General features: G+C 35.2%; 1 protein-coding gene across 11 annotated transcripts in view; it reads right to left on the bottom strand.

Moving 5' to 3' along the window:
• Window positions 1-24,197, bottom strand: part of LINGO2 (leucine rich repeat and Ig domain containing 2) — a 1,279,451-nt gene that overhangs the window by 449,008 nt on the left and 806,246 nt on the right. Inside the window, exon 1 of one of the 11 annotated variants that reach the window (XM_078370458.1) lies at window positions 18,873-18,949. The exons of the other annotated variants lie outside the window; for them this stretch is intronic. The gene's annotated coding sequence lies outside the window, so the exon portion shown is untranslated. Of the gene's footprint in view, window positions 1-18,872; window positions 18,950-24,197 lie in introns of those variants that run through there. 11 annotated transcript variants of the gene reach the window in all.

A 24,197-nucleotide genomic window follows, 5' to 3' on the forward strand; every position in this document is an offset into this window, starting at 1 on the left:
TTTTAACTCTCACTTGGCATGAGGCCATTGCTCTCTCATTCATTAGATTATCAGAGTTCAAACAATCACCTATCTTGGCACTTGAGAACAAAACTTAGACATTCTTGTTTTATTAAAACACAGAATCATTGGCATAGGAAACAAAATTAACATGTACTTGATAAGGGTCTCAGCCGACCCTCAAAACTTATAACTGTCCTCATTTGAAATAAACAAAAGAAAGTCCTTTCATTCTAGTCCTTGAAGTAAGCTCTATGATCATTAAAAAAAAAATAGGTAAACTATGAAGTTATAAGAAACGAAGGAGATAGCTCAAGTCAAAATATGATTATGTATTAGTGAAAACCTTCATTAATTAAATTGAATGCAAGATGTGTTGAAAACTGTCACTTTATTGTGATATTACCCAAACAGTGGCATTCTCTCTGTTTTTCAGTGCCCACATATTAGAAGTTTAGAAGAGTATATCTTCATTGCCAAGAAGATAGGTATTGTTGCATAAAGTATCTTTCAAAACTATGATATTGAAGCAAATATATAACAGTAAATCCTAAAATAGCAGTCCTTGCTGCTTGAAGTGGAAAACCTGGTCTCCTGCCTGTATATCCACATGGCACATTAACCAACAAAGACTGCACCAGTCCTGTAATGTGAGTTTTATTTGATAGTAAATAATTAAAAATATCATTTATATATTTAAACACACATAGATATAGTGTATAGTTGAAGGCGATGTTCCCATCACTTCTGGAAATAAAGCCATAGCATTCTGATAAGTTCTATAATTGCAGTTGGTCTTTTCTAGCCATTGCCCAGACTTCTGCAGGGCAAATTCACAGTCCTCTGTCATTATGGATACTTTTTCAGAACAGTACTTACTAAGATTTGTTATTAGTGGCATAAACATTTTAGCAACCTGTTTCTCTTTCCATGTTATAAATTAATATTTTGTCTTAAATTTGGCCCTTTGGTTTTCCATATAGATTCCTATGCATTGTCTCAGTTAAAAAAAAATGTTGTCCAGGTGCGGTGGCTCATGCCTGTAATCCCAGCACTTTGGGAGGCCAAGGAGGGTGGATCATGAGGTCAAGAGATCAAGTAATCCTGTAATCCTGGCCAACATGGTGAAACCCCATCTCTACTCAAAAGTACAAAAATTAGCTGGGCATGGTGGTGCATGCCTGTAGTCCCAGCTACTTGGGAGGCTGAGGCAGGAGAATCGCTTGAACCCAGGAGGAGGAGGATGCAGTGAGCCGAGATCCTGCCACTGCACTCCAGCCTGGTGCCTCTGTCTCAAAAAAAAAAAAAAAAAAAAAAAAAAAAAAGTTAAAAATAGGAGTAGCCATTAGGCAGGAGGAAGCTCAGGAGACTACCATAATTCACAGTAAGCTTTGGGTAACAGAAAACTCAAGATCCCATACAGCTAGATATGGAGCACTTCATTTCTGAGACTCCATTTCCTCCCAGAAAGTGTAGAAGATTGACTATTTAACAGACACTTTTATAGAAATTACCAGGTGCCAAGTGCTGTTATAAGCACTTTTCATGTATTGACTCATTTATTCTTTATGACAAAGCTTCGAGTTACAGGTGCCATAAATCACATGCAAAGTAAATCCAAGTAAGGAAATAGAGATAAATCGGACTATTTTAGATAGTCTAGTCAGAATATTTTATTATCTTATTTACTATTTTATGTGTCATACTTGGAGTTGACAATTTTGAATGGGGAGTAACGTTTGAGAAGTCCTGACTAATCAAAGGGTCATCCATGCAGTTAATCTGGGAGAAGAATATTTCAGGCAGACAGATCAACAAGAGATCTGGGAGAGAAACTTCTTGAGGTTTTGAGAACTTGCAAGTTAGCCAGCTTCCTAGAGAGAACCCAGTCAAAAGTCGAGGAGTGGGAGGTAAAATCAGAGAGAAGAGTTCAGATTTACTCTATGACTGATAGAAAACCACAATGATTCACTATCCTTCGAGATGATTTTGCAAGTATTTTCCTGAGCTAGGCTACTCCTTTACTAATCATAGTTAGAGTTCATATATAAAAATATTATTCCCTGGGCTCATTATCTTTGCCTATCCATTCTTCTCAGGAATGTTTGTCCAGTAACTCATCAGTATTTCCTTCCTCATGATCCTATACTTAATTTTCTAAGAAGAGTTCTATCACTTGGCATGAAGTGAGTCTTTATGATATGTATAACCCCTGCTAACTCCTATGGAAGAGGCAGTAAAAGTAGACTAGGATCTATATCCTTCAATATCTTCTTGGGAGAATAAGATATATAAAAATAAAAACTGTATTTATTTTTCACATTTATTTCTAAATTGTCATAAAATTATATATATTTATAGTGTATGACATAACGTTTTGAAGTATATATACATTGTGGAATGGATAAATCTAGCTAATTAATACATGTATTACCTCACATAGTTATCATTTTTGTGGTGAGAATATTTAACAGCCACACTTGGGATTTTACAGGAAGACATTTTATTGTCATTAACTATCAACATCATGCTGTACGACAGATCTCTTAAATTCATTCCTTCCATCTAACTGCAAATCTGCATTCTTTGGCCAACATATCCCAAAATTCTGTGACCTTTGCACCTGTCTATCAAGTATAGTGCTATTACACATCTACTCCAATATGCTTTAATAAATGTCATTTAAATTCAGTAGCAAAAGTCATACATTGAGAATAAAAGAAAAATATTGTTAGACCTAAATTTGCATGTTAAAGGAATGCTATTACAAGTGCCAGGTTGGGAACTGAGACAGAAAAAATCAGTCAGTATTGTGATTACCCTGGCTGATCAGGAACTGGACAGGGATTATTTGTATAACCCATGTTATATGGAGGTCAGACTATTTAATCTAGGGTGGATTACAGCATCAGTGCTATACAGGGACTCTATTACTTAGCACTGTACCTGCATTTAGAAGGCATTGAATGAAAACTTTGGTTTTATCAGCTGCAAAGAGTTAGTGGTAATTTAATATCCATATATATTCATTTTACTTTTTTTCCCGCAGGAAATATTCAAAATTTTATTGCTTAGAGACCAAGCTGACATTTTACATTGGAATTTGTGGCTTCAAATTATTTTTCTTTTTTAAAAAAGATTTTTCCTTCCAACTTTTATTTTAGGTTCAGGGAATACCTATGCTGGTTTGTGGTAAATTGCATTTTACAGGGATTCGGTGTACAGATTATATTACTAGCTAGTTAATAAGTATAATACCCAATAGGTACCTTTTTGTCTTCATCCTCCTTCCAACCTCCACACTCAAATAGCCCCAGTGTCTGCTGTTCTCTTCTTTGTGTCCATGTGTCCTCAACGTTTAGCTTCTACTTATAAATGAGAACATGTGATATTTGGTTTTCTGTTCCTGCTTTAATTTGCTTAGTATAATGACCTCTAGTTCCATCCATGTCGCTGCAAAATACATGATTTCATTCTTTGCAAATGATTTTTCTTTATTTATTTTGTTGTTAATTTCCTTTAACTTCAGTATGTGATGTTCTCAGGATATTGGAAACAGATCAAAGTGTAGGTCCCTTTGCGTTTTTTTTTTTAAATTGTACTTTGGGCTCTGGGGTACATGTGCACATCTTGCATCCTGCAGGATTGTTGCATAGGTACATACATGTCATGGTGGTGTGCTGTCTCCATCCCCCCTGCCATCAGGCATTTCTCCCCGTGTTATCCCTCCCCATCCTCCCCGCACCCCCACTGCTGTCCCTCCCCTCCCCTTCCCTCCACCCCACTACCTACCCCGGTGAGTGTTGTTCCCTTCCCTGTGCCCAAGTGTTCTCAGTGTTCGTCACCTGCCTATGAGTGAAAATATGCGGTGTTTGGTTTTCTGTTCTTGTGTCAGTTTGCTGAGAAGGATGGTTTCTAGATTCGCCCATGTCTCTACAAAGAACAGTTTCTAGCACAAGTTTAGCAGAAATCCTTTTGATAATCTTGTTATGAATAAACATTTCTATAGTGATTTCCTTTCTTTGGTTCTCATTTCTATAAATCTTACTTACATGATTTGGTGTAAAAATTGGCTTAGATACAGTTTGGCAAAAATGTAAAATAAGATAATTTGTTAACAGGGATTAAAATCCATTCAGAAAAGAGTTAAGCAGTATAGGTAAAGAGAAAAGAAAGGTTTCTGAATATGCTTTTGGGGCCAACAGTCTATGATAAAATCTCACAGCATGCTGAGAGTTAGAAATCTATACTAGATGAATAGAAACTGTATGTTAGAGCATGTAAGAAGGTGAGTAAAAACCAGATTGAGAGACAGAAGGCCAAAGAAGAGAGTATACACCTTGCATAATTTTTGGCTTTAACAACCTGCATATTTCTTTATATTTTCATTGATTTAGGAGATTTTATTTTTGAAGGTTGGTATTGCAAATGATGTCTAGGAGATTGGCTAAGTATGTCAAGGCCTTTCACTTAACTTCTTTCCCTCTTACATTCAAATTCCCTGAGTAACAAGATTCAAGGAGACTCTAATTCCATATCAGTCCAATCACAGTTTAAAATTCACTGTAGAAAACAGATACATTTCTGTCTTTCTAGTACAAAGGGGATAATATTATTCGAAGGCATTTGCCCAAGCTTTGGAGAATTTGGCAGCATCTTCTGACCTCCTTTATCATCACTCAGATTTGGCACATCCAAGTATCCTACCAGAAGAGAACCTCTGCCAAGTATTTTTTTTCCTATACTAAATCCCCAATAATAATTAAATATGCATTCTTCTGCAAATATGAGGGGCTTGAGAAAATAGACACATAGACTAGCAAATTGTCTCCTGGGGACTTAAGCAACAGAAAGAAAAAACCTTAAATTTCATGTAGCCTTTGACCTGAGTCAAATTCTAGGAATTTATCCTAGGGAAATAATAATGAATATGTGCACAAATATGTTTATCATAACATTCATTGTGAAAGTGAAACTGAAAAGTATGTAAATGTTGGCAGTGGTAGACTGATTACATAAATTATGGCCATTGTCATAATTTGTAGATTTAAATGTAAATATTATATAGTTAATAAAATAAAAATAATTATATAACAGTTAAAAATGATAAGAAATAGAAATGTAGGGAAAACATGGTTAGAAAAAACTCATTAAAGAAGAAGTAAAAATAAATAGAAAACATAAGTAAAATGTTCATCCTCAGAGTAATCAAAGAAATGCAAATTTAAACAATGAAGTGACCATTTTCCACCCACTATGAAATACTATGGGGTTAATACTTCCTGTAATGATCAGGGGAGGATTCTGGTTGGAACTGGCATAGACTACCAGAAAGAGTTCCCAAGAAGGCAGAGTTCTGAATTACATTGTTGTTATGTTAAATTATGGGATTTGACATATGGATATTTAATGTTCATTCTATTTTCGGTTCTAAGATTCTACATCAGATACATTTTCAGTGGGCAAATTTTAAACAATAATACCTATTTTGAACATATTGAAGATATTATTGAAGAATCAATACAAATAATTACTTAACTAATACCATACTTGAATTAGAGCTTAGTTTATAAAATTAAAACAAATGCCCCCTCGCCTCCAAAAGGAGTCAGTTTAATTTTGCAGCATTAGTTTGTTGGAAGCAAATGGTGGTAGGTCCATCCATGTGAACACAATGAAGCTGACTGCAGAATGCAATGGGGGTGTCTAAAGCAGACAGAGTGGCTCTACTGTCACCCTTTGGCACCAGAAAGAACAGCCCAAGATACAATCATATCTTTGAACTACAGCCTATTTTGTGAAGAGAATTAATTTATGGGGAGTCAGAAGACCTGAATCCAGTGCCAGCTCTGTCTCTTATGATCTGTGGGAGCTTGCAGAACATATGAATTTTCCTAAGTTCCATTTCCAGTGGTTTGCAGGAACTGGCTCATATTGGCATGTGAGAGTCAATTGTGAACATCTCTTTCCAGCTCCATGTTCAGTGATATTATATCAGTAGCTTAAAACTAGGCATGATAGGTGAATTTACATCACAGACACCAGCAAACACTACAAACCAGGCCTTTCTATACCCAAAAGACCTAGTTGTAAAACATTTACCAATATTCCACTGGTTTAAATAATTGGTTTGTTGGAGAGTTAAGAACCACATGACGTAGGGATGTAAGAGTGCCTTGTAAAACAACATGCATTGTAAGGCATGTTATCAATATTCTACGCATAGAGTTTTGATAGCTCAAACCTTGAACAAATAATTATCAAAGGTACCCATGAATGAAGAAGAGTTGAGAAAAAAGGGTAATTAATGATGGTTGATAGAGGCTTTCTCAAACTTAAAACTTAATGCAGCTTCAGGAAAACAGGATGAAATTAAAGAGGACAACACAAGAAATGTAAAGGGAGCATGTAAGGGGTTCTGAAAAATAAATTAGTTCAACATATGAGGGTGTTTGAATGTTAGGCAGAACTGTAAACAGTTGGAAAGGTATGGTCTTTTTTGTTGTTCTACAAAAGTCTGATGAGAGCTTTTGAAATCATTTTTCCTGTTTTTTATTTCTTTCATGAACATTGAATCTGAACAAGGTGACTGCTTCTAAACACAAAATTAATATATGGAAATATATTTGCATATTAATCATATATACAATGTTTATATCTGAAAAACAAAATATAATGTTATATTTTATAAATACGTGAAAGGCATGTAGTGACAAAACAAGGGTACAATTAAGATTTTAAATGTTCTTTCTTTATTTCTTCTTAAAAAAATGAGATACATGTGCAGAATGTGCAGGTTTGTTACACAGGTATATGTGTGCCATGGTGGTTTGCTGCACCTATTGACCCATTCTCTAAATTCCCTCCCCTTATTTCCCTCCCCACAAAAGGCCCTGGTGTGTGATGTTCCCCTCTGTGTCCATGTGTTCTTAATGTTCAACTCCCACTTATGATTGAGAATACACTGTGTTTGGTTTTCTGTTCCTGGGTTAGTTTGCTGAGGATGATGGCTTCCAGATCCATCCATGTCACTGTAAAGGACATGATCTCACTCCTTTTTGTGGCTGCATAGTATTCCATGGTGTATATCTACCACATTTTCTTTATCCAGTCTATCACTGATGGACATTTAGGTTGGTTCCATGTCTTTTCTATTGTAAATAGTGCTGTAGTAAACATATGTGTGCATGTGTCTTTGTAGTAGAATGATTTATAATCCTTTGGGTATATACCCTGTAAGAGGGATTGCTGGACCAAATGGTATTTCTGGTTATAGATCCTTGAGGAATTACCATACTGTCTTCCATAATGGTTGTACTAATTTCCACTCTCACCAATGGTGTGAAAGTGTTCCTATTTCTCCACAGTCTCGCCAGCATCTATTGTTTCCTGACCTTTTAATAATTGCCATTCTGACTGGCATGAGATGGTATCTCATTCTGGTTTTGATTTGCATTTCTTTGATGATCAGTGATGTTGAGCTTTTTAAAAATATGTTTGTTGGCCCCATAAATATCTTCTTTTGAAAATTATCTGTTTATATCCTTTGCCTACTTTTTGATGGGGTTGTTTGCTTTTTCTTGTAAATAAGTTTAATGTTCTTAGATTGAAAAAAAGATAAGATTTATAAGGAAAGACTAGCTTTTTGGCATTTAAGTGACCAAGACCTCACCACTAGGGCAACATAAGCAAGTCTAAAACCCCACCCAGGTGGATACAGTTAATGTAATGCAGCCTGGGATCTCTTGCCTTACCTATTTTGTCATTTTATGAGCTCTTATAGCCACAAAACTAAAGAGAAAACAATAACCTAGGATAGGCATTATGAAACAAAGAACAAATTCTATTTTCTTTTATTTATAATTCTTCTTTTTTCCCCCCATTTGTTGAAAAAAAGAGCTAGTGTGTGAAAAGAGGAATAGTCACAGTTAAAATTTCATATTATATATAAATATAATGCAGAGTAGAAGATAAAACATTTAAAACAGTGAGATTAGAAAATAAGAAATCATCATTAAGGTGCCAAAAAATGGTGAGTGACAAGTACAACAAAAATCGTCAATGATTTTGCAACTTTTTGCCATGAACAATCTTTCCAGCAGACCCATGCACTGTGTCCTGTCCTGTCTGCCCCACTGCCCCTGTCTTCCTTCTTCCTTTTCCCTCATCTCCTCCCTTCCTTCCTCTCTTCTTTTCCCCTTAAGTGTCTGCTCTCCTCTACTCTCTCCTCCAACACATCATCTCTGTTTAGATAAGAATTAACTCTATAAAGGTCCTTTTCTAAGGCACATGTCTGACAGTACATGCACGCAATGAAAGCCAACCCTTTTCCCAACATGCCAGGCTATCTTTCCCATCACATTTTTTCTGTCTTCTCACTCAATGGACCCCCTGTTTCAGCAACATATCAACAAGATAGTTCCCAAACACCTTACACTTTAACCTTTTCATTGAAAAGAAGGGAGAATGTGTAGTAGAAAAACCAGGGTTTTGACAAAATCGCATCAGTTCTCTACCACTTAGCAGTTGTAGTATGAAGTACAAGTTATTAGGCTTTTCGATGACTCAGATTCTTAATGTATAAAATAATCATACCCCATCTAGGGTTTTTGTGAAAAATAAATGTGATAACATGTGTGAACTGTCATTAAGATAACTTTGATATTTATTCAACTTTAGTGATGATAAAGATGATAATGACTGTGTTGGCTGGATATTTCCCCTCTGCCCCACCAGATCTGCTCGGTACTTTTCCCACTGGCTCTGTATTCCAAAATGCTGAACTTCATGGGCTTAATTAATGGCCTCCTTTCCCTTTGATGTCTGGTTGGAGTAGTGCAAAGAGAGGTCCTGTAGGAGGTAAATAGAGGAAACTTCCCAAGGCTCCCTCCCAGCTCCCTTACAGGATGGCAGGGGTTGCATTACTCTGTCAAAGGCTGCGGCTCCTATAAAGTGGCTGCTTCTCATGGCTACAGCTTCTCTTCAGGCCTGACAGCCAGCTCTTCTGGCTCTTTCTGTTCTAGAAATGGTAATGCCTATCACTGGAATGCCACCTCTCCTGACACAGGATTCTGACTAATACAATAAATATGATTGTTTTAGTCTTTGCCTGCAATGCCTTTATTTAACCTCTTCTAAACTTACTGAGGTCCTACCCTGTTTGAAAAGAATAACTAAAATGCCATTGTTTCAAATGATTATGAGAATGCCACCCCTCTCCATAAAAAAGAATGACCTTAACTTTTCCTGGACTCCCAGAATAATATGCATGAAATTTTAATCTAGTTTGGCAAGGAGCAGAGTTTACATAATGGTAATCTGGTTCCTGCCTATAAAATTGTGAGCCTGGTAGAGATAAGGGACTGGGTCTTGCTCAATTCCATACCCTATAAGCACTTGGCACAGTTGTTTGCACATGGAATATGAATGTAAGATTTTTAAATGAAATTAAATCCTTTCCTTGGCATCATTTCTATTAATCTCTCAATTCCTTATGATGAAGATTAATTTAGTCTCTCTGCTTTCTTTAATTATTTCTCTGATTCTCTCTTTACCTACTTTTTTTTTTAACCAAAGGAAGCCCAGAAGCTGACCCAACAAGCCAAAATCTTTTCCTCTTAAAGACCAAGTAGAATAAAAATATACCTATATAACTTAATGACCTCAACTTACTCTCTTCCAGGTTGTCTTTTTTTTCTCTCAGCACATGCTAATAACTAAGCTTTCCTTCATTGCTTATTTCTGTAATTTTTTTATATTATGAAAACAACATGTTGCTCTTTTCTGTGATAGATGAATAAATATATTCTCCAAATGATTTGTGGTAGAAGTATCAAGAAAAAAAGTCAATTTACTTTAAGTTTATTGACTTAATTTTCTTTTAAAAAATTATTCAATCTAACAGGTACTCTGTTTTAAGTATTTGGAAACTGAAACTCTCTTAGATTTTATTTGCTCTAAATCATATTATTAAAAAGAATATTCTGTCAGAAATGAATTTCCATAATGTACCATAAAATGTGTGTAATTATGTTCAAAAGAAGAAATATACATAAAGTATGAGAACCTATAGCACTACTGTACTGAGCTATTTCAAACTTGGCTGGTGAGATGTTAAAGGTTGCGTCTCCCTGGAATATCACTGGACTATTTCTTTTGAGATAAATTGCTTTTGAAATATTCCAGGCATACTTGCATCATTTGGGCACCTGTATTCAGGCTAAATTTTGAAAATCAGCTCTTTATTGTAATCTCACTTTGTGTGATCATTTTTTGCCACAGTAGATATGACAAGGCTGAATAATTCCATCCGTAAGTGAGCAGCAGTGACTTTTGGAGTAGAAACTAGTAGCTGCTGAAATGTATGGAAGAACGTGACTGTTAAAACTAGATGTTCAGCTGCTTTTGTATGTGTGTGTGGTGCGTGCAGGTGCATGCGTGTGTGTAGAAGAATGTGACTCTTAAATCTAGAGGCTCAGCTGCTTGTGTGTGTGTGTGTGTGCGTGTGTGTATGTGTGTGTGCGTGTGTGTATGTGTGTGTGCATGTGTGTATGTGTGCGTGTGCGTGCGCGTGCGTGTGTGCGTGCGTGTGTGTGTGCGTGTGTGTATGTGTGTGTGTGTGCGTGTGTGTGTGTGCGTGTGTGTATAAAATTCCAGAAGGACGACACCTTTTAGCTTGGCATATAAACCTTTGACTGAGGAATTTCATTTGGAGCAAACCAGCAGAAATTTAATTCTCAGTTAAATTTAAAAAGATCTAACTCAATAAGGAGGAATGTGCCTTTCTCTTTAGGAGGTATAGAAAGGCAACACTGAAAAACAAATCCCTGCCTAGAAATCTTACTGCTGGAACTTTTGATTAGTTCACTGACATTTTAATGTTCTTCAAAATTAAGACTTTCAAAGAACACTATATATATAGGTAACTTGTATATTTACTTTATTTTTTATTCTCTCTTGAGCTTTAGCAATACTGCATTATTATTCAATATTGTTATATTAATACATATCCTCTCAATTGAAATAGAATTGGGTCCTTCCAAGAGAGCGATCATTCTGAAACCTCTATCACAGTTAACTCCAAAGCTGTGTCTTCATTTCTGTGTCCTCAGGGGAGTCTTGGCCCGTCACCTCTACTTAGAGGTCATAGTGTCACATCAAATGGAATTTAACTTGTTGTTTCCAGTACCAACCTCACCAATTCCTTCATGTAGCTAGGTTTTTCTCCCTTGAAAAATGTGTTGAATTTACCTCTATCACTATTAGATTTGTAGCATTTACCATGTAATAGAAACACACAGACACATACATATACACATTTGAGAAGTGAAAGGAGGAAAGCAAAATAGAATTACTTTATTACTGTGCCTGTTTTAGTGATTCATTGAAAATGGTTTCAGAGATGGTTATTTGACATACTTCTCCTTCTATCAAGTTTCCTGCCATTGATGTCAGGGCATTTTTAACTCTTCCTTCTCTTCATTTCCCACCCCACATCAATATTTAAGCCTTTTCCACAGTTTTCACATGACTCCTCTTTTCTTCCTTTCTTTTTAGTTTTTATTCACCAACCATGCATAGACTAAAGGTTAGCTCATTCCTTTATTCATTCAGCCAAAGAGCATTTATTAAATTGCTGGCAAGGTATCAGGGTACTTTAATTCCTAATTATGCCAATAGCGTTCTAATTTTTCTCCATAACTCCATGAGTGCAGTTTCTTCTTGCATGAACAATGTATTCTTATTTTTCTTATCATTTTCAAAATTCCCTTTCATTGCTCATTAGGGATAAAATTTGAAGTTTTGGTTTACATTAGAGATTTCTGGAATGTGCACCTGGATGCAATGGCTCACACCTGTAATCCCAGCACTTTGGGAGGCCAAGGTGGGTGGTTCACTTGAGATCAGGAGTTCAAGACCAGCCTGGCCAACATAGTGAAACCCCATGTCTATTAAAAATACATAAATTAGCTGGGCATGGTGGCACATGCCTGTACTTTCAGCTAGTTGGGAGGCTGAGGCAGGAGAATTGCTTGAACCAGGAATTTGCTGTGAGCTGAGATCATGCCACTACACTCCAGCCTGGGTCACAGAGCAAGGCTCCCTATCAAAAGAAAAAAAAAAAGATTTCTGGAATGTGGCTACTACCTACCTGTCCATCTTTGCCTTTCATTATGGCTAAGTGTATTTAATCGATGACCATTTCCAGCCCGACATTAGCTTGCTATTCCCTTTATGCATCCTCCATTTTCTCATTTCCACATAATAAAGCTATATATTCAGATCAATTAACAAAGCAGGTGAAAACAACTCTCCCTACTCTATCTTCACCAGATTCTGACTATGTATACTTTGGAAAATTTACTTTGGCATTTCTAGACAAAGGTGAAGCCATCTGCAGCATTCTCCAACCAAATTGTTCTTCTCATTTCCTATCTGTTCTTTAAGGACCAAGTTAAATACACAACTAGGATAAACAGGTTTGCAGACTTTACAAAGGTACTGTGAAAAGGCTATTTAAATTCATTCTTCCCACCAGCATTGGTCTAGGTAGAAGAAATTTCCAACTGCATTGCTGTACTGAAACTGGGCTTTTATAATTCATGATGATTCTATAGTTAAGACACTCAAGATAACCATTCGCAAAAATCCCAATTAATCTCTTTCATTTCTGTGTTGGGTGCAGTTTACTAAAGAAATCTCCAACGGCAGGGGCTAACTTTCATAAGAAAGAATATATGATATTACTACATTTTCATTTCTAAGTCTATATATCCCTATATGTAGGGATGTATATATAAATATGTATAGAGTTATGATAGTTTATAGTGGTGTATAAACTATTTATCAACATAAGGAAAGAAGGAAGAACATAAGAAAGGGGATAAAAGAAAGAAAATAATTTAAAAACAGGAAAAGAGGAAGGAGGGACAGGTAAAGAAATAATTGAGGCAAAGAGAATAAAAAGAAAAATAAAATGAGCATGAGTAAGGTAATAGAAAAAAATTACTTATTAAATGGAAAACCAACTTATTTGCAACTCAGCACGGCAGGGATGAAAGGGTAACCACGAAAGCGTAAAACACTATTCAAAGGTCATTACTGCTCCTTAATGAATGGCACTATTTGGAGGCAAATGATTACACAGAATTAAAGGGACAGATGCAGATTTCTCAGCTCACCTAAGTACCTGTGCCAAGATTCCTCTTATCACAGAGGAGAGGTTTCCAAGGCCACAGCACAGCACACAGCTTAAGAAATGAAACTTGTATTTGCTGCCAACACTTGCAAATTTTCCTAAGGTTTTCTGCTAATTTGCAGCAGATAGCAAAACAAGTGTCAAAGTATACAATGACACATGCTAAAGGGAAGGGTGGAAATGGGGAGAGGAGAGAATGGTTCTGTTTCAAGAGGCTGCTTAATTTCATTAAAATCAACGGTTAGCCTTTTCCTTACACTGTATTTACTGAATCACTACAATTTTCCAGGTAAGTTTGTATCTCAGTCTTACCAATAAACACCCCTGTGAAATAAGCAGACCAGGAGATTCACCCCAAAGAAGTCTTCTTCATTGACCAAGGCATTCTAACAGAATAAAAACTTGTAAAACAATGTGCACGTGAAACAGTGTACAGGAAGCCTGGTCCTTGATTGGGCAAAGTAAATCATGGAGTAAGTAGTAAGAGTATGGAGAGAGGGAGAGAGGGAGAGAAAGACAGAAAAGAGAAGCAATCTGATTATTTTACTACTTTGCTTAAAATTCTCTCAACAAAGTTTGTGATCTACAAAGGGAGGCAGTGCTGAGGGACTGCTGGGTAAAAGCAACACTTGTTTTTGCCAGTAGATAACCAAGATTCAGATACGGCCAGTATACAAGGTGCCCTTGAGTACATTATTTATCTCCTTTAAATTTCAGTTTTTTCATGTGTAAAGCAAGAACACATTTATAAATATTGTAAATATTTACCTCTATATGTTTGCTTCACTTAGATTACTTTACAGAGGACTTAATACATTGCATGGCAAATAAGAAACACCAGGAATATCTTGAGTATTATTACCATTATTAGTTTCAATGTGGAAAGGTAGATTTGTAAAAGCCTCCAGAGGATTATGCTTTTATTTATACATCAGGGAACTCAGGTCCAGGGATGCTTCCTAACTCTCTCAAAGTCATTCAAATAGAAAGATGGCCTTCTAGTCCATAGTCTATAGTCCTCCTAGATCACAAACAAGACCACTTTCATTCAAGTTCATAAAAAAAAATTTAGAAACTAGTCTTCTCAGTGGTTCTTGAACTGCTAGCATTTCCTTTAAAAGCTTCTACAAACATTATTAGAAATAAATTTCACCTGCTTTAATGCCATATTCACCATATGACACTAAGAATACAGAACAGGTTTTCAGTGATAACCCCTCCTTGTATCACCTTAACTCCACTGAGTGCCTGTCCAAAGCATCATTTTCGTGTAGGCATTATGTGAAAAATTAATTTTGAACACATGACTGATGTGTTTAAAATGAAAACTTTCTGACAAGTCAAAAAAATTCATGTTGTATACCCCATTGTGGATAGTAATTATTTTCTGTGATTCTGCTACAAGATAATTTGCTTGTTCAAGATATTACATAGAGTACAGCCATCTCATCATTCAGAAACACACAAGTCAACATAATTTTAATACCCACTTCAGATTTCCTTTCTGAAAGAAGAAATCTGATTCATCCTATCCATTTCTTATGATAGCATGCCCAGGTGTACAATTTTACAATGTCTTATCTTGAACTTTGCTGTGGATAGTTATGTACATGAGTCATTTTTGCTGAATGTGATGTGGATTTTTGAATAGTGTTAAATGATTTAATATATTTCCCAGTTGAGACTCTGATGAATAATACTCAGATTGGAGGAAGACTTAAAATTTCTATTTAACATGAAATCTGAATTCTTATTGCAAAGCTGGATTAACAGGTGTGTGTGTGTGTGTGTGTGTGTGTGTGTGTGTGTTTCAAAGTCATTGTAAAAGGAAAAAGAGAGCATCAGCATCACACAGTAATAATGTTCAGTTTATTATCTGGTGCAGTTACTCTTCTCCTGAACCCACTACTAGAATCACAGTCATTGCATATTAGAGTAGAAGGGACCTCAGATATCATCTAGACCAACAACCTGTTTAAATTAATGAAACGGAGGCTAAAAAAGATAAAAATCATACATTTTATGATAGAGAGGGGGAGGGAGAAAGGGAGCGAGTGTGGGAGGGATGTAGAGAGAAATAAAGGGAGAAGGAAAGGACGAGGACTGAAGGGAGGGAGGAAGAGAAATAAAGGAAGGACGAGATTGGGGGAGAGATGAAAGAAGGAAGAACAGAAAAAGAGAAAAAGCCTAGGAGGAAAGGAAGGTAGGAGGAAAGGAGGAAGACTAGGGGAAAGAAAGAAGAAGGAGAAAGAGGAAAAGAAAGGAAGAAATAGAAGTTATAATTTGATTCAGCCTTCTTAAAAATTTATTCTCCATCTTATTTTATAATTTGTATATGAATAAATTGCTAACCAGGCAAGCTAGGATTTACATGAACTACTCAGAGTTGAACAGTTGTTTGTTTTATGGGGGTTTTCTGCTAAAGAATAATAAGCCACTTGCATATTAAAATAAAAATTCTGAAAGTCATTAACAGAACTGCACAGGCATAAAAATAAGAATGTTCCCCTGCTCCCCTAAACCAGCTGAAAGGCTGTTTGGATTTTTGCTTACTAATAAAACAAACATACAATAAAACAAAACAAAACAAAAATGAGTGCCAGAGCCATGAGTCCCATGAGGTTTCCTGTGACTTAAGCCCTGGCATTAACGAGAGCATGAGACTGCTGCTTCGTGACTGCCAGTGCCTCGTTATCTCCAAGATAAAGATCCACAAAGTATAGTAAGAGAAAGTTTGCTCTCTGTTAGAATCTGTGTTTGAAAGATTCAGAACAACAAATGCAGTAAGGGGGAAGTGCATGTGTATGCTTTACTTGCTTTCGATTGCATCATTGGTTTGGAAAACTTACTCTGACATCTTCTAATTCTAATCATTTTCTTCTGATAAAATATGAAAAGTCAATCGTCAGGCAAAAATTTTAACATGTTTCATAGAATACTTTTGAAAATGAGGTAAAAGTGCACAGCTTCACAGTAGTTAGTTGATGAAAAAAAGGTTCTGTTCTCTTACAAATTGCCTTCCCCTCAGTGTCAACATGCACATCGACCAAAACGGAATGAGATTAGAGAAGTTGCTAAGAATTCACAGGTGCCCACCTCGGAAGGCTGCTAGCGCAAAAACAAATTCTCAAAACAAGCTGCTCATCTCTGGAAATTATCATTTTTCCTTTAAATATGATAGCATATCATTATAAATCAGATATTAGGAGAGCATTCTAAACAAATAAATGTATGAATTTTTTCACAGGCATATGAAAACGTGCTAAGATTACTTCCAAACCAGACAACTCCAGAGAAAAGTTATATTTAATAAACCACATTCTCCTTTTGTTGCAATCTGTTTGAAAATCTATCAAGGTTTCTGAGTGGCAAAAAGATTTTATCCTTGGCATTTTTCTTCAATTCCTATAATTGTAATAAAATACACATAACTTAAAATCTACTGTCTGAACCATTCTTAGGTATACAGTTCAGTGGCATCATGTACATTCACGTAGTTGGGCAATCATTACCACCATCCATCTCCAGAACTCTGCATCTTGCAAAACTGAAATATTTTATGTATTAAACAATAATTCACCATTTTCCCCTTCTGCCAACCACCATTCTGTTCTCTGTCTCTGATTTCAACAACTCTAGGTACCTTATGTAAGTTGTTGCATAAACTGTAATTAACTTCCTTTTTATAGCCAAATAATATTCCATCATACATAGATACCACATTTTGCTTATCCATTTATCTGTTGGTGGACACACGGGTTATTGTCTATAGTGAGTGATGCTGCTGAACATGGGTATACAAATATTCTTCAAGAGCTTGCTTCTAATTGTTTTGCATTATGTACCTGGAAGTGATTGCTGGATCACTGGTAAATCTATTTTTAAGTCTTTGAAGAATCACTGCACTGCTTTTCACAGTGGCTGTGCCATTTTAAATCCTATTAATAGTGTACTAAGTTTCAAATTTCTTCAAGTTCTTGCCAAAAGTTGTTATTTTTTATTGTATTAAAATATTTATTTCAATAGCTTTAGGGGTACAAGTAGATTTTGGTTCTATGGGTGAATTGTAGTATAATGGTGAAGTCTGGGATTTTAGTGTACCCATCACTTGAGTAGTGTACCTTGTACCCAACAAGTAGTTTTTCATCCCTCAACCCCCTTCTCCCTCCCCTCTTCTGATTCTCCAGTGTTCATTACATTATACCACTCTGTCTGCCTTTGCAAACTCATAGCTTAGCTTTCACTTGTAAGTGAAAAACAAAAGAAAACAAAACAAAAACTCCTGTTATTTTGTTTACTTGATAGGAGTCTAATAGTGGGGTGGTATCTCATTATGATTTGAATTTGCATTTCTCTAATGATTTATGATTCTGAGCATCTTTTCATGCTTAATGATTAATTGGCCATCTGTATATGTTCTCTTAAAATATCTATTCAAATCCTTTGCCCATTTGTGAATAAGGTTGTTTGTCTGAAAGCCCTAGCCAGGGCAATTAGGCAAAAGCATAAAATAAAAATAAAAAAAACATGCAAATTGAAAAGGGAGAAGTAAAATTATTTCTATTTGCAGATGATACAATCTTATATGCAGAAAACTCTTAAGTTTCTTCCCAAATCTGATAGAACTAGTAAATGAATGCAGCAAAATAACAAGATACAAAATCAGAACACAAAAACAAGTTGCATTTCTATATTACTAATTATAAAACAGAAAATAAACTTAAGAAAATAGCTCCTTGGATTTTTAAGAGTTGTATTAAATCTATTAGGTAGCAAAAAAGAAGAGGGACCAATGACATAAACTATGCATTTAAAATTTAGATTTTCATTAACAAATCTAAATTTTATAATAAAATTGTAATTCACCTTAAATGATAATTACAGTTTATTCTTGAGCAATGTAGGTTGAAATTGCCTTGGTCTACTTTCATGTAGATTTTATTCCACCTCCTCTGCCTCTGTCATCCCTGAGACAGCAAGACTAACTCCTCCTCATCCTCCTCCTTCTGCACCTACTCAGTGTGAAGGATAAGAATGAAGATCTTCTTGATGATCCAATTCTACTTAATGAATAGGAAATACATTTCCTCTTCATTATGATTTTCTTAGTAACATTTCTTTTTTATTTTTGCTTTATTGTAAGAATATAGTATATAATACATATAGCATATAGAATATGTGTTAATCTACTGTTATGTTATTAGTAAGCCTTCCAGATAACAGTTGGCTATTTGTAGTTAAGTTCTGGAGGAGTTGAAATTAAATGCAGATTTTTGACTGTACAGGGGATTGGCAACCCTAACCCCCACCTCGTATTAAGAAAACAGAATAATTTAATTTTGGATATGCTATGGTTTATCTATTATTTCAGCTTTCATTTTGTGGTTGGGAAAGTGACTTGCCTAAGTTTTCACACGTAGGTCTTTACATATTGTATGCTCCCTGTTCTTCTTTTCCCCATAAAATAAACACACACACACACACACACACACACACGCACACGTAACCACTTGTAAATGTAATTAAAGAGAAGTGAAATAAGAATTCTGTAGGCATAAAACACTTTCCCTCCAACTTCTCCCTCTCAATAGCTGTGTGGTAATGAACAAATCTTTGAGCTCTCTGGGCTGAATTTTCTTCATCTGGAGAAAAAAGAAATGGAAGGAACACTTACTGTCTTCTTCCGGGCACAGGGTACCACAGTGGCTTTCCCGCTGTGCTCCATTATGCTGAAGGGTTCGACAGATGACTTCTGGGACTAAGCTGGGGGCTGAGATGTGGGAGTGGTAGGAGTGGCACCTACTGTGCAGGTGGAGCCTAGACTGCTCCTTTCTGCTTCAGAGGCTAGGCTATGTCTGTGTTATAAATAAATAGCTGATTACAAGATTCATTTGAAGCCAGGATTCTGCTGCTAATGTTAATTACGATGATCAAACAGACTGGTGCATTGAAAATAGGCTTTTAAAATGTAAGCAATATTAATATTATTAAATCAATTACTATTAATTTATAATGATTATTTAATTCTCACATTAATAGCATTTCTTAAGTGAATGACAACACTGCCTTTCCCACGACATATATTTGCACTGAATCAGAGTTGTACATAAGCAAAGTGGCAGCTTGTTTTTTAAAAAATATTTTTGACAAGTAAGTGAAAGAGACAGGCTCTGTAAGCTTTCTACCCCAGGGCTTCCTGTTCTAGGTTCTAGCAATCAAAATAAAAAATAATAAGACGTTCAGAACTTTTACTTGTTACTGTTTTGGGAGTCAGCAGGTCTCTGAATTTTTAGGATTTTATATCATTCCATAGACCATGAAGTTGTCTATTTCATCATTATTTTGTTCATGCTCTTGAAGCAGGTAGAAATTCATAAAGCTATTGATGAGCTGAAACAGTATATATATGTAAATATATAAAACATATTTTGTTAAATACATATAGATAAGTAAATTTTAACATATATTTTCAATATAGTTTCCCTCACCATGTACTTGCTAGTCTTCAAAATCTGCTGCAGAAAAAAAGGGAGCATAGAGGGGCTGCTATTTGCTAATCATTTTCCAAATTATGTGCTGTTTTAGAAGGCAGTTAGCAAAAATATATCTTACCAACTGTATATTTAATATTCAAAGTTCCAACTATTTGTTTAAAACCTTTAGAGTCCATGAAACTAATAATATGCTGGACTGTAAAAATATAAATTTGAATCATCTTCTGATGAAGGTGGGAGACACTTTTGAAGGGTATTAACAAGCCATTTATTAATGAGTGCACCAAGCTGATTGCCCTATAGCTTTCTCTCAACTGGGCTTCATTGTTCGGTATTTTTGCCATAGTAATGATGGATATTTGTTTTAGAGAAAGTGATTATTTTGTATAAATAACATATCCTCAGGAGATTATTCAAGATTGGCTTTAAGATTTTATGAGTGAAAATTATGGAAAAGTTGTTTATTATAGTAGGGCATTGAAAACAAGTCCAGAGTTCAAAAAACAGGGTTATTTAAATAAACATATAGTATATCTAAGCAGTAAAATTTTGTGTCTAAAAGATAACATTGTAGAAATTTATTTAATGGTATGGGATATTGGTCATTAATTATACTGTTAAGTTACAATAGCTGCCACACATATAAAAGAAGAGAGAAACAGACAGCAGAAGAATAGAAGGTCATGCACCAAAATCACATATTGGCAAATTCTTCAACATGCATTAAGAGTATTAATCAATTCACATGCTAGGTCCTTCTGTTTTTAGTTTAATGAAGTTCACTCACATAGTACAGTAGAATGGATAGGAGACTATCAAATCCCTGTCTCAGTAAATCCAGGGCCTTGGGACTTTCTCTTAGCTCCCTCTCCGCCTGTCTACTTCCACTTCTGACATAGTCAAAATGCTTTTGGAGACAACAGGCAGGATAATATATTTTAAATGAAATCTGGATGTTAACACTTTGCAAAACGATCAATGGCATCCCATTACACTGACAGTAAATCCTAAACTCTTTACCGCAATCTGCAAGGTCCTGCATGAAATGGCCCTGCTGTCTGCTGCCTCATTCCGAGATGCTCTTGCTGGAGCTCACTTGGCTCCTATTACACTAACACTTTTCTAAGCATTTTTCCAATTCTGGGTCTCTGAATGCACTATCTTTTTCCTGTAAGTATTCTTCCAATTGTTCATCCTTCAGGACCAAGTTTAAATATCATCTCAAATACACTCACAACCTTATCTAAGGGAGGCCATCCTGTATCTTATATCACTTTCTATGATAGCACCTTAGATTTTTTATTATTTTATTTGTCTGTCTGTACCTCTACAGAAAAAGTGTTAGACTATATGTTCTATGAGAGCTGGAATCCTGTTTAACAACCAATTACTGTGCAGTGGCTGGCACATAGTAAGTGCTAAAAAAATTGTTACATAAAAACATGGATGAAATGATTTATTTTTTGTATATTTATCTGAACTGTAGTTGTGATCTCTATTACAGTCAGAAAGATCAACACTTGTTTACCACTATTCAGGTTTAGGTTTTTGCAGGATACAATACACCCTATTAAGCCAATGGCTTGAACAAAATTATTTTAATTCATCTGCTCAGCTTTTCATTTGTATAAAAAACCTGTAAAGATTGAAGACTTTTATGTTTTTTGATTACTCTATCAAAATCTTAGGCAAAATTATTCATTATACCACTATCACATGTGACAGGAGTAGCTATAGCAGTTATGTAAACAATCTGGCTTCTTTGGTCACACAAGCAAAGCCAGAAATTTATATTCTTTTCATAAAATTAAATATTTTCCATTAAATAAATATACTTCATCATTATCTACTTTAATTAAAGATGCTAGATTAATAAGTTTGGGCAATAATCATTATAATCAACAGCATTCCTTAAAAAGAACATAATCACTACGGTTTTTCTCTCCTTTGTGGATCTTGAATTTAAAGCACTCACACACTCAAATCTGATTTCTAAGAATATTTTGAACATTTAAAATTTACTAAAGTGTGTCATCACCTCACTATCACTTAAAATAGATTTTTAAATTAAATTTGCTTCAAGAATATTACCTTTTGTGAAGCATTAATTATTTTTAGAGAGAGATAGGGAAACTCAAGATTACGAAGTGTTCCAGATGAATTACAATGAGTGAATCCCTTCCATCCCAGCACACTCAGCTTCAAATCCCATGCAAGAGTCCCTCAAAATGTCTATCAAGAAAAAGATATGACATGTTATCTCTTCACTGTAAGTATCTTAGAAAAGGTCAGAACCTGTCTCGAAGGCAGTGAACAGTGGAGTGTTTTCATCCAGAGAGCTGAGGAGTATAAGAAGATGCTTTTATTAGGCTATACTCAAACTGTTAATGTTGAGATCAAGGCATACAGTATAGGACAAAGTTCTTTGTATTTTTTAATCTAATGCATACATTTTCCTTCCATACCTACTTAGATGAAGAATTGTACATATGTACCCACTCTTTGAACTAATAAAAGAAATACATGGACACACATATGCATTTATATACCCTTACAGCCCTTTAGAAATACACATTTTATTGCAAATATCAAGTACATAAGTGTGTAGATTATAACTATAACTCTGACCTAGTGAATACATCATATAGATGGACACTACTGTCATATACACCCTATTAAGCCAATTGGCTTAATAGGGTGTATTGTATCCTGCAAAACCTAAACCTGAATAGTAGTAAACAAGTGTTGATCTTTCTGACTGTAATAGAGATCACAACTACAGTTCAGATAAATATACAAAAAATAAATCATTTTCATCCATGTTTTTATGTAACAATTTTTTTAGCACTTACTATGTGCCAGCCACTGCACAGTAATTGGTTGTTAAACAGGATTCCAGCTCTCATAGAACATATAGTCTAACACTTTTTCTGTAGAGGTACAGACAGACAAATAAAATAATAAAAAATCTAAGGTGCTATCATAGAAAGTGATATAAGATACAGCATGGCCTCCCTTAGATAAGGTTGTGAGTAAGGAGTTCAGATAAAAAAGGCTATTTCAATTATATATTGGTGTGAAATGTATAAAAGAAGTCAGTTGTGGAAGTCTATGAAGGACTATGACAAGGCAAACTCATCTGTGGTTTTCAGGGCTATGGAATGGGCAGGGAGGAGAAGTTTAAACCAAGCTCTGTTAGGAATGGTTGCAGTTCAGTGGTGTTCAGTCCCATTCTTTTCCATTAAAGACATTATGAAAGCCAACAAGTTCTAGGTACTACATTTAAATGTCATAATGAATAAAATCAAAGCAGATCATTTTAACATAATTTATTTCTTATGCCAGTAATTCATGACAATAGTAATTATATCACAGTAATGTGATATTGATCTGAAAAATAAGCATCTGATAAGTTGGATAATATAGAAAAAATATACTACATAATTATTAGAAGAGAATTATTCTATAAGGTTAGTAAAATTTCCCTTACTTATGTAATACATAGTTTGTGGTTCCCTGAGGAAACAGCAGGTGGTTATTTCACTTTACATGATGAACTCTTACAGAACTCTCACAATCCTTCTAAAATGTGGTCTCCTTCAAGAAGACCTTAAGAAAAGTCACTCCTACTTTCAATAGTTTGTCATTACCTTTTGTATAATACCTGTTTACCATGTATAATTCTTTATTGTTATGCATGGCATATTATTATGTTGATTCCATGCTTGTTAGGCCTACTAAATTGTGAGCATCTTGAAAGTAAAGACTCAATTATATTCATCTGCACCTCCCTTTCCTACAGAAAATATATAGCAAAAGGTAGGTTCTGAATGGATATTTATGGGTGAACAAATGAATGAATTTGTGGTCATCTTCTAAGAAAACTCTAATCATTAACTCCTTAGGTGGTGAAAAGGGGACTGAACTAACACTCTTAGACTTGAAGCACTAAAAACTAAATTGAACTATAATTTTAAGGGAGTCTAAGAGAGGTTCCATTTTCTTCCCCATTGGATAACTACTGTTTTTAATGAACAAGGATCATATTCCTTCAAAAATTTTTTGGAGTTCCTAATTTTCTGGTGTCATGAGCATATGATTAGAGTTCTTGTTCAGTAAGAAAGCACTGAGTATTTAAGAGTCCAAAAATTAGAAAGACCTAGAATAAGTCCTAACTCTGCCATTTACTAGTTATATAATGTTAGGCAATTTCCTTTTTATCCCTAAGGCTCAGTTGCCTCATTTTCTCATCTGTAAAATGGATAAGATTACTCTCTTAAAGTAAATGGCAAGATTAAAAGAGACCATTTAGTTTGGGGGCTCAGCACATAGGAAGCATTTAATAAATGCAAATGATCAGAGGCTGCAGCCTCGTGATTATGAGGGAACTTTCTTGATTATAAGGAAATTTTTGATTGCAAAAGGAAATGTCTGTACTGTTTCAGCATTTAACATAATCTTTAATATGGTTTGAGGTAGCTTTTACATCATGTTAAAAACTGTCT

Source organism: Callithrix jacchus, chromosome 1 (assembly GCF_049354715.1).
Source record: "Callithrix jacchus isolate 240 chromosome 1, calJac240_pri, whole genome shotgun sequence".
In the NCBI taxonomy this organism is placed as follows: Eukaryota; Metazoa; Chordata; class Mammalia; order Primates; family Cebidae; genus Callithrix; species Callithrix jacchus.